Source organism: Ranitomeya variabilis, chromosome 1 (assembly GCF_051348905.1).
Source record: "Ranitomeya variabilis isolate aRanVar5 chromosome 1, aRanVar5.hap1, whole genome shotgun sequence".
NCBI lineage: Eukaryota > Metazoa > Chordata > Amphibia > Anura > Dendrobatidae > Ranitomeya > Ranitomeya variabilis.
In genome coordinates this window covers 7791411-7800493 of record NC_135232.1, presented here as the reverse complement: position 1 = coordinate 7800493, position 9083 = coordinate 7791411, and positions in this window count along the sequence as shown.

The following is a 9083-nucleotide window of genomic DNA, read 5'->3' as shown; positions in this document are numbered from 1 at the left end:
TTTGTGAGTCCCTACTGCGCTAGTTTAACATCTTCCTTTCCTCCATTACCGGTGCGTTCTGTGAGTCCCTACTGCGCTAGTTTAACATCTTCCTTTCCTCCATTCCCGGTGCGCTCTGTGAGTCCCTACTGCGCTAGTTTAACATCTTCCTTTCCTCCATTCCCGGTGCGTTTTGTGAGTCCCTACTGCGCTAGTTTAACATCTTCCTTTCCTCCATTCCCGGTGCGTTCTGTGAGTCCCTACTGCGCTAGTTTAACATCTTCCTTTCCTCCATTCCCGGTGCGCTCTGTGAGTCCCTACTGCGCTAGTTTAACATCTTCCTTTCCTCCATTCCCGATGCGTTCTGTGAGTCCCTACTGCGCTAGTTTAACATCTTCCTTTTCTCCACTCCCGGTGCGTTCTGTGAGTCCCTACTGCGCTAGTTTAACATCTTCCTTTCCTCCACTCCCGGTGCGTTCTGTGAGTCCCTACTGCGCTAGTTTAACATCTTCCTTTCCTCCATTCCCGGTGCGCTCTGTGAGTCCCTACTGCGCTAGTTTAACATCTTCCTTTCCTCCATTCCCGGTGCGTTCTGTGAGTCCCTACTGCGCTAGTTTAACATCTTCCTTTCCTCCACTCCCGGTGCGTTCTGTGAGTCCCTACTGCGCTAGTTTAACATCTTCCTTTCCTCCACTCCCGGTGCGTTCTGTGAGTCCCTACTGCGCTAGTTTAACATCTTCCTTTCCTCCATTCCCGGTGCGTTCTGTGAGTCCCTACTGCGCTAGTTTAACATCTTCCTTTCCTCCACTCCCGGTGCGTTCTGTGAGTCCCTACTGCGCTAGTTTAACATATTCCTTTCCTCCACTCCCGGTGCGTTCTGTGAGTCCCTACTGCGCTAGTTTAACATCTTCCTTTCCTCCACTCCCGGTTCGTTCTGTGAGTCCCTACTGTGCTAGTTTAACATCTTCCTTTCCTCCATTCCCGATACGTTCTGTGAGTCCCTACTGCGCTAGTTTAACATCTTCCTTTCCTCCATTCCCGGTGCGTTCTGTGAGTCCCTACTGCGCTAGTTTAACATCTTCCTTTCCTCCATTCCCGGTGCGTTCTGTGAGTCCCTACTGCGGTAGTTTAACATCTTCCTTTCCTCCACTCCCGGTGCGTTCTGTGAGTCCCTACTGCGCTAGTTTAACATCTTCCTTTCCTCCATTCTCGGTGCGTTCTGTGAGTCCCTACTGCGCTAGTTTAACATCTTCCTTTTCTCCACTCCCGGTGCGTTCTGTGAGTCCCTACTGTGCTAGTTTAACATCTTCCTTTCCTCCATTCCCGATACGTTCTGTGAGTCCCTACTGCGCTAGTTTAACATCTTCCTTTCCTCCATTCCCGGTGCGTTCTGTGAGTCCCTACTGCGCTAGTTTAACATCTTCCTTTCCTCCACTCCCGGTGCGTTCTGTGAGTCCCTACTGCGCTAGTTTAACATCTTCCTTTCCTCCACTCCCGGTGCGTTCTGTGAGTCCCTACTGCGCTAGTTTAACATCTTCCTTTCCTCCACTCCCGGTGCGCTCTGTGAGTCCCTACTGCGCTAGTTTAACATCTTCCTTTCCTCCATTCCCGATACGTTCTGTGAGTCCCTACTGCGCTAGTTTAACATCTTCCTTTCCTCCATTCCCGGTGCGTTCTGTGAGTCCCTACTGCGCTAGTTTAACATCTTCCTTTCCTCCATTCCCGGTGCGTTCTGTGAGTCCCTACTGCGCTAGTTTAACATCTTCCTTTCCTCCACTCCCGGTGCGTTCTGTGAGTCCCTACTGCGCTAGTTTAACATCTTCCTTTCCTCCATTCCCGGTGCGTTCTGTGAGTTCCTACTGCGCTAGTTTAACATCTTCCTTTCCTCCATTCCCGGTGCGCTCTGTGAGTCCCTACTGCGCTAGTTTAACATCTTCCTTTCCTCCATTCCCGGTGCGTTCTGTGAGTCCCTACTGCGCTAGTTTAACATCTTCCTTTCCTCCACTCCCGGTGCGTTCTGTGAGTCCCTACTGCGCTAGTTTAACATCTTCCTTTCCTCCACTCCCGGTGCGTTCTGTGAGTCCCTACTGCGCTAGTTTAACATCTTCCTTTCCTCCACTCCCGGTGCGCTCTGTGAGTCCCTACTGCGCTAGTTTAACATCTTCCTTTCCTCCATTCCCGATACGTTCTGTGAGTCCCTACTGCGCTAGTTTAACATCTTCCTTTCCTCCATTCCCGGTGCGTTCTGTGAGTCCCTACTGCGCTAGTTTAACATCTTCCTTTCCTCCATTCCCGGTGCGTTCTGTGAGTCCCTACTGCGCTAGTTTAACATCTTCCTTTCCTCCACTCCCGGTGCGTTCTGTGAGTCCCTACTGCGCTAGTTTAACATCTTCCTTTCCTCCATTCCCGGTGCGTTCTGTGAGTTCCTACTGCGCTAGTTTAACATCTTCCTTTCCTCCATTCCCGGTGCGCTCTGTGAGTCCCTACTGCGCTAGTTTAACATCTTCCTTTCCTCCATTCCCGGTGCGTTCTGTGAGTCCCTACTGCGCTAGTTTAACATCTTCCTTTCCTCCACTCCCGGTGCGTTCTGTGAGTCCCTACTGCGCTAGTTTAACATCTTCCTTTCCTCCACTCCCGGTGCGGTCTGTGAGTCCCTACTGCGCTAGTTTAACATCTTCCTTTCCTCCATTCCCGGTGCGCTCTGTGAGTCCCTACTGCGCTAGTTTAACATCTTCCTTTCCTCCATTCCCGGTGCGTTCTGTGAGTCCCTACTGCGCTAGTTTAACATCTTCCTTTCCTCCACTCCCGGTGCGGTCTGTGAGTCCCTACTGCGCTAGTTTAACATCTTCCTTTTCTCCACTCCCGGTGCGTTCTGTGAGTCCCTACTGCGCTAGTTTAACATCTTCCTTTTCTCCACTCCCGGTGCGTTCTGTGAGTCCCTACTGCGCTAGTTTAACATCTTCCTTTTCTCCATTCCCGGTGCGCTCTGTGAGTCCCTACTGCGCTAGTTTAACATCTTCCTTTCCTCCACTCCCGGTTCGTTCTGTGAGTCCCTACTGCGCTAGTTTAACATCTTCCTTTCCTCCACTCCCGGTGCGTTCTGTGAGTCCCTACTGCGCTAGTTTAACATCTTCCTTTTCTCCACTCCCGGTGCGTTCTGTGAGTCCCTACTGCGCTAGTTTAACATCTTCCTTTTCTCCACTCCCGGTGCGTTCTGTGAGTCCCTACTGCGCTAGTTTAACATCTTCCTTTCCTCCACTCCCGGTGCGTTCTGTGAGTCCCTACTGCGGTAGTTTAACATCTTCCTTTCCTCCACTCCCGGTGCGTTCTGTGAGTCCCTACTGCGCTAGTTTAACATCTTCCTTTTCTCCACTCCCGGTGCGTTCTGTGAGTCCCTACTGCGCTAGTTTAACATCTTCCTTTTCTCCATTCCCGGTGCGCTCTGTGAGTCCCTACTGCGCTAGTTTAACATCTTCCTTTCCTCCACTCCCGGTTCGTTCTGTGAGTCCCTACTGCGCTAGTTTAACATCTTCCTTTCCTCCACTCCCGGTGCGTTCTGTGAGTCCCTACTGCGCTAGTTTAACATCTTCCTTTTCTCCACTCCCGGTGCGTTCTGTGAGTCCGTACTGCGCTAGTTTAACATCTTCCTTTCCTCCATTCCCGGTGCGTTCTGTGAGTCCCTACTGCGCTAGTTTAACATCTTCCTTTCCTCCATTCCCGGTGCGCTCTGTGAGTCCCTACTGCGCTAGTTTAACATCTTCCTTTCCTCCACTCCCGGTGCGTTCTGTGAGTCCCTACTGCGCTAGTTTAACATCTTCCTTTCCTCCATTCCCGGTGCGTTCTGTGAGTCCCTACTGCGCTAGTTTAACATCTTCCTTTCCTCCATTCCCGGTGCGTTCTGTGAGTCCCTACTGCGCTAGTTTAACATCTTCCTTTCCTCCATTCCCGGTGCGTTCTGTGAGTCCCTACTGCGCTAGTTTAACATCTTCCTTTCCTCCATTCCCGGTGCGTTCTGTGAGTCCCTACTGCGCTAGCTTAACATCTTCCTTTCCTCCACTCCCGGTGCGCTCTGTGAGTCCCTACTGTGCTAGTTTAACATCTTCCTTTCCTCCATTCCCGGTGCGTTCTGTGAGTCCCTACTGCGCTAGTTTAACATCTTCCTTTCCTCCATTCCCGGTGCGTTCTGTGAGTCCCTACTGCGCTAGTTTAACATCTTCCTTTCTTCCACTCCCGGTGCGTTCTGTGAGTCCCTACTGCGGTAGTTTAACATCTTCCTTTCCTCCACTCCCGGTGCGTTCTGTGAGTCCCTACTGCGCTAGTTTAACATCTTCCTTTCCTCCATTCCCGATACGTTCTGTGAGTCCCTACTGCGCTAGTTTAACATCTTCCTTTCCTCCACTCCCGGTGCGTTCTGTGAGTCCCTACTGCGGTAGTTTAACATCTTCCTTTCCTCCACTCCCGGTGCGTTCTGTGAGTCCCTACTGCGCTAGTTTAACATCTTCCTTTCCTCCATTCCCGATGCGTTCTGTGAGTCCCTACTGCGCTAGTTTAACATCTTCCTTTTCTCCACTCCCGGTGCGTTCTGTGAGTCCCTACTGCGCTAGTTTAACATCTTCCTTTCCTCCATTCCCGGTGCGTTCTGTGAGTCCCTACTGCGCTAGTTTAACATCTTCCTTTCCTCCATTCCCGGTGCGTTCTGTGAGTCCCTACTGCGCTAGTTTAACATCTTCCTTTCCTCCATTCCCGGTGCGCTCTGTGAGTCCCTACTGCGCTAGTTTAACATCTTCCTTTCCTCCATTCCCGGTGCGTTCTGTGAGTCCCTACTGCGGTAGTTTAACATCTTCCTTTCCTCCACTCCCGGTGCGCTCTGTGAGTCCCTACTGCGCTAGTTTAACATCTTCCTTTTCTCCACTCCCGGTGCGTTCTGTGAGTCCCTACTGCGCTAGTTTAACATCTTCCTTTTCTCCACTCCCGGTGCGTTCTGTGAGTCCCTACTGCGCTAGTTTAACATCTTCCTTTTCTCCATTCCCGGTGCGCTCTGTGAGTCCCTACTGCGCTAGTTTAACATCTTCCTTTCCTCCACTCCCGGTTCGTTCTGTGAGTCCCTACTGCGCTAGTTTAACATCTTCCTTTTCTCCATTCCCGGTGCGCTCTGTGAGTCCCTACTGCGCTAGTTTAACATCTTCCTTTCCTCCACTCCCGGTTCGTTCTGTGAGTCCCTACTGCGCTAGTTTAACATCTTCCTTTCCTCCACTCCCGGTGCGTTCTGTGAGTCCCTACTGCGCTAGTTTAACATCTTCCTTTCCTCCACTCCCGGTGCGTTCTGTGAGTCCCTACTGCGCTAGTTTAACATCTTCCTTTTCTCCATTCCCGGTGCGCTCTGTGAGTCCCTACTGCGCTAGTTTAACATCTTCCTTTCCTCCACTCCCGGTGCGTTCTGTGAGTCCCTACTGCGCTAGTTTAACATCTTCCTTTCCTCCATTCCCGGTGCGCTCTGTGAGTCCCTACTGCGCTAGTTTAACATCTTCCTTTCCTCCACTCCCGGTGCGTTCTGTGAGTCCCTACTGCGCTAGTTTAACATCTTCCTTTTCTCCATTCCCGGTGCGCTCTGTGAGTCCCTACTGCGCTAGTTTAACATCTTCCTTTCCTCCACTCCCGGTTCGTTCTGTGAGTCCCTACTGCGCTAGTTTAACATCTTCCTTTCCTCCACTCCCGGTGCGTTCTGTGAGTCCCTACTGCGCTAGTTTAACATCTTCCTTTTCTCCACTCCCGGTGCGTTCTGTGAGTCCCTACTGCGCTAGTTTAACATCTTCCTTTTCTCCACTCCCGGTGCGTTCTGTGAGTCCCTACTGCGCTAGTTTAACATCTTCCTTTCCTCCACTCCCGGTGCGTTCTGTGAGTCCCTACTGCGGTAGTTTAACATCTTCCTTTCCTCCACTCCCGGTGCGCTCTGTGAGTCCCTACTGCGCTAGTTTAACATCTTCCTTTCCTCCACTCCCGGTGCGTTCTGTGAGTCCCTACTGCGCTAGTTTAACATCTTCCTTTTCTCCACTCCCGGTGCGTTCTGTGAGTCCCTACTGCGCTAGTTTAACATCTTCCTTTCCTCCACTCCCGGTGCGTTCTGTGAGTCCCTACTGCGCTAGTTTAACATCTTCCTTTCCTCCATTCCCGATGCGTTCTGTGAGTCCGTACTGCGCTAGTTTAACATCTTCCTTTCCTCCATTCCCGGTGCGTTCTGTGAGTCCCTACTGCGCTAGTTTAACATCTTCCTTTCCTCCACTCCCGGTGCGTTCTGTGAGTCCCTACTGCGCTAGTTTAACATCTTCCTTTCCTCCATTCCCGGTGCGTTCTGTGAGTCCCTACTGCGCTAGTTTAACATCTTCCTTTCCTCCATTCCCGGTGCGTTCTGTGAGTCCCTACTGCGCTAGTTTAACATCTTCCTTTCCTCCATTCCCGGTGCGTTCTGTGAGTCCCTACTGCGCTAGTTTAACATCTTCCTTTCCTCCATTCCCGGTGCGTTCTGTGAGTCCCTACTGCGCTAGTTTAACATCTTCCTTTCCTCCACTCCCGGTGCGCTCTGTGAGTCCCTACTGTGCTAGTTTAACATCTTCCTTTCCTCCATTCCCGGTGCGTTCTGTGAGTCCCTACTGCGCTAGTTTAACATCTTCCTTTCCTCCATTCCCGGTGCGTTCTGTGAGTCCCTACTGCGCTAGTTTAACATCTTCCTTTCTTCCACTCCCGGTGCGTTCTGTGAGTCCCTACTGCGGTAGTTTAACATCTTCCTTTCCTCCACTCCCGGTGCGTTCTGTGAGTCCCTACTGCGCTAGTTTAACATCTTCCTTTCCTCCATTCCCGATACGTTCTGTGAGTCCCTACTGCGCTAGTTTAACATCTTCCTTTCCTCCACTCCCGGTGCGTTCTGTGAGTCCCTACTGCGGTAGTTTAACATCTTCCTTTCCTCCACTCCCGGTGCGTTCTGTGAGTCCCTACTGCGCTAGTTTAACATCTTCCTTTCCTCCATTCCCGATGCGTTCTGTGAGTCCCTACTGCGCTAGTTTAACATCTTCCTTTCCTCCATTCCCGGTGCGTTCTGTGAGTCCCTACTGCGCTAGTTTAACATCTTCCTTTCCTCCATTCCCGGTGCGTTCTGTGAGTCCCTACTGCGCTAGTTTAACATCTTCCTTTCCTCCATTCCCGGTGCGTTCTGTGAGTCCCTACTGCGCTAGTTTAACATCTTCCTTTCCTCCATTCCCGGTGCGCTCTGTGAGTCCCTACTGCGCTAGTTTAACATCTTCCTTTCCTCCATTCCCGGTGCGTTCTGTGAGTCCCTACTGCGCTAGTTTAACATCTTCCTTTTCTCCACTCCCGGTGCGTTCTGTGAGTCCCTACTGCGCTAGTTTAACATCTTCCTTTTCTCCACTCCCGGTGCGTTCTGTGAGTCCCTACTGCGCTAGTTTAACATCTTCCTTTCCTCCACTCCCGGTGCGTTCTGTGAGTCCCTACTGCGCTAGTTTAACATCTTCCTTTTCTCCATTCCCGGTGCGCTCTGTGAGTCCCTACTGCGCTAGTTTAACATCTTCCTTTCCTCCACTCCCGGTTCGTTCTGTGAGTCCCTACTGCGCTAGTTTAACATCTTCCTTTTCTCCACTCCCGGTGCGTTCTGTGAGTCCCTACTGCGCTAGTTTAACATCTTCCTTTCCTCCACTCCCGGTGCGTTCTGTGAGTCCCTACTGCGCTAGTTTAACATCTTCCTTTTCTCCATTCCCGGTGCGCTCTGTGAGTCCCTACTGCGCTAGTTTAACATCTTCCTTTCCTCCACTCCCGGTTCGTTCTGTGAGTCCCTACTGCGCTAGTTTAACATCTTCCTTTCCTCCACTCCCGGTGCGTTCTGTGAGTCCCTACTGCGCTAGTTTAACATCTTCCTTTTCTCCACTCCCGGTGCGTTCTGTGAGTCCCTACTGCGCTAGTTTAACATCTTCCTTTTCTCCACTCCCGGTGCGTTCTGTGAGTCCCTACTGCGCTAGTTTAACATCTTCCTTTCCTCCACTCCCGGTGCGTTCTGTGAGTCCCTACTGCGGTAGTTTAACATCTTCCTTTCCTCCACTCCCGGTGCGCTCTGTGAGTCCCTACTGCGCTAGTTTAACATCTTCCTTTCCTCCACTCCCGGTGCGTTCTGTGAGTCCCTACTGCGCTAGTTTAACATCTTCCTTTCCTCCATTCCCGATGCGTTCTGTGAGTCCGTACTGCGCTAGTTTAACATCTTCCTTTCCTCCATTCCCGGTGCGTTCTGTGAGTCCCTACTGCGCTAGTTTAACATCTTCCTTTCCTCCATTCCCGGTGCGCTCTGTGAGTCCCTACTGCGCTAGTTTAACATCTTCCTTTCCTCCACTCCCGGTGCGTTCTGTGAGTCCCTACTGCGCTAGTTTAACATCTTCCTTTCCTCCATTCCCGGTGCGTTCTGTGAGTCCCTACTGCGCTAGTTTAACATCTTCCTTTCCTCCATTCCCGGTGCGTTCTGTGAGTCCCTACTGCGCTAGTTTAACATCTTCCTTTCCTCCATTCCCGGTGCGTTCTGTGAGTCCCTACTGCGCTAGTTTAACATCTTCCTTTCCTCCATTCCCGGTGCGTTCTGTGAGTCCCTACTGCGCTAGTTTAACATCTTCCTTTCCTCCACTCCCGGTGCGTTCTGTGAGTCCCTACTGCGCTAGTTTAACATCTTCCTTTCCTCCATTCCCGGTGCGTTCTGTGAGTCCCTACTGCGCTAGTTTAACATCTTCCTTTCCTCCATTCCCGATACGTTCTGTGAGTCCCTACTGCGCTAGTTTAACATCTTCCTTTCCTCCACTCCCGGTGCGTTCTGTGAGTCCCTACTGCGGTAGTTTAACATCTTCCTTTCCTCCACTCCCGGTGCGTTCTGTGAGTCCCTACTGCGCTAGTTTAACATCTTCCTTTCCTCCATTCCCGATGCGTTCTGTGAGTCCCTACTGCGCTAGTTTAACATCTTCCTTTCCTCCATTCCCGGTGCGTTCTGTGAGTCCCTACTGCGCTAGTTTAACATCTTCCTTTCCTCCATTCCCGGTGCGTTCTGTGAGTCCCTACTGCGC